This window comes from Cynoglossus semilaevis, unplaced genomic scaffold (assembly GCF_000523025.1).
Source record: "Cynoglossus semilaevis isolate Cse_v1.0 unplaced genomic scaffold, Cse_v1.0 scaffold1846, whole genome shotgun sequence".
Lineage (NCBI taxonomy): Eukaryota > Metazoa > Chordata > Actinopteri > Pleuronectiformes > Cynoglossidae > Cynoglossus > Cynoglossus semilaevis.
In genome coordinates this window covers 1-2,564 of record NW_007585254.1, presented here as the reverse complement: position 1 = coordinate 2,564, position 2,564 = coordinate 1, and positions in this window count along the sequence as shown.

The window sequence follows — 2,564 nt, the reverse complement described above, 5'->3', positions numbered from 1 at the left end:
CCCCCGCCACTACCATGCTTAGCGTGGACGACAATGCGTCAGGTAGAGTAAAGCAGAAGATTTGTTTTCACTAAATGAATCTACACTGACTTTAGGTGTAAATGTGAGTGTGAATGAATGACTGCCAGGAGTGGCAGAAGAATGAGTAATTCTTGCCTTTACAGTAAGAAGGTCACTGGTTCAATTCCCTGGTTGATCCTTCTGTATAGAGTTTGCATGTTCCCAGCGTTCTTCTGTGTTCCTCCCAATAGGGGAATAGGTTGTTTGGACACTCTAAATCATTGTTTCTCAAAGACTGGGTCGTGACCCTCAGGTGGGTCACATGAGGTTTTTTTGGGGTTGTCTCGCATCACGTTTCCCAGGAGTTTACGAATAATGTCTATTGACTTGGGTCGCAAAGGTTTGTAACTTTTAAAATATGTTTCCCCAGAAAAAAAGTTTGGGAAACACTGCTCAAACCCTAGGCCCGTGGGCCAAATGCGGCCCACAAAGTCAATTTCTGTGCCCCACAGTAGCTTAAAAAGGATTTACCTTGTCTATACAGTCTTGCAGTTACAACTGACCCTTCATGGGGAACTGTATTGCTGATGCCCCCGCCCCCTCCCCGTTGAAAATTTGACTTTCACAACCCGACCTAAATTGACAATTGGTATATAACTTTTTTTTTAATTGGTAAATAACAAACATGGTGACGGATGAATGAAAGTTCTTTTGTGTGTGTGTGTATGTTTAGAAGTCTAAAAACTGCTGCACTAGCAGATATTCAGTTGTGTCTGTTTTATCTCCCAGCAGCGCCCTCTGTCAACACTGACCTGCAGGGAGCGAAAAAAGAGGTAGTGGAGGTATCGGAGGAGGAGGAGGAAAAGCTTTTGGCAGAAGTGTCCAAGCTGGTAACAAATGTTTTCTCCAAAAAACCCCCTACCAGATGTTGAATGCTCGCTTCCTGTCCTGCTTCACTGTCCCCGCCCTCCTGGCCACCATTCAGCCAATGACCTGTGAGGAAAGAGAGGAGAATGAAGAGGACGATGAGCAGGAGGAGGTGTTCAAGAAAATGAAAGAACACGGGAGGCGGAGGAGAGCACAGGTGAGACGCAGGTTTTATGTTTTAATTAAAAATATTTTAATAGCTTTACTACTTCCTTGTTTACTTATTTATTTGTTTTGTATTTTATATAAATCTTTGTTGGTGTGTGAGGAATCAGGAAATCCAACTTATTACATCTCAGGAATACGCTACAACATTTGAAGTCCCTGATACAAGAACTGAGCCTAACTAATAATCAGGTCACGGCGTTGTCCATCATGTGTTCATGGTAATATTGTTGTTTTTTTTTTATTTCAACATCATCCAAGTGTTTTTGAGTGTGGTCAAACAAATTCCAACATTTCAAATCATATGTTCACATTTTAGTGTTTTTCAAGGTTTTAACATGAAAATATTTCCCATTTGAACCATCACTGTAATAAGAAAAAAATATTTTAGGAAATGTCAAAGCTTGGTTTTCTTAGACGATTCGTGGATGTCTTACTGCAGGGGAATCACAGTTGTGATGTCAGTTTTAAAGGAAGTTGAAAGTTTCAGGTGCATTCAGGAACCCCAGAGTGATGAAATCGATTTAAAACCGAAAGTGTCGCAACTTTTATTTTTTGTAAACAGTTTCTGTGCAGAAAAGTTTGTGTTATTATGGAAAGAATATTTTTGGATTAAAGTGAAAGAGAAATAAATCTGTGTTCTTCGTTTTCTGCAGCTAATAACACCCCTAAGTTAAGCTTACCAATTTCATCAGAAATGCATGCTGCTTTGTGGTGAACTGCTTGCAAGTGATGCATTGTGGGTAACTTGTTAGTCATCTGTTGAGGGTTGTATTCAAGGTCTGTTTTACTGTAGGAATTTAGTGATAACCATTTGTGATTCTCTAGGTCTCTAGAAAATGACTGGACCAGATTTGGCCAGATTTGGCCACTGTTTGATTAGATCACCTCTGGACTATCTTAGCATTGGACAGCACAACTAAAGGCTTTTTGAAGAAAAAAAAAACTTGGATTAGATTATTTATACTGAAAGTGTATCTAATGTCCTTTCTCCTGTAAACATTGGGTGGCGCTGTGACGGGACACTAAGGGCCCACTTAAGGAACCTGCTGTGAGGAACCAAATAGTTATGTTATTGCAATGACATGTTTGGTCTTCTGGGTGTATCTGGAATCACTTCTCACCATGACTTGTTTATTTTATTCTTTAAATTCTCACTTCCTGTTCCTGTTTGACTGAGGAATAAACTGACAGAGGGTCATTGGCTGCAGTTATAACAGCAGACCATAATGAACCTGTATCGACAAATAAACAAGTGCTGGTGTAATCTGACTTTGGGGGTCGGGGGGCACAAGTGGTCAGCGACCTCCAGTTTTGACTGTAGTGGGCCCTGTGTATAGATTTGACTTAAAGTGCTGCGAGATTTATGGAAAACCTGCATCAGCAGTGATCACAGAGGGTGGAGTTTGAGGGGAAAAGAGGAAGTGAGAAGAATTACTTTCTTTCTAAAACAACTAAAAACAGAAACAATG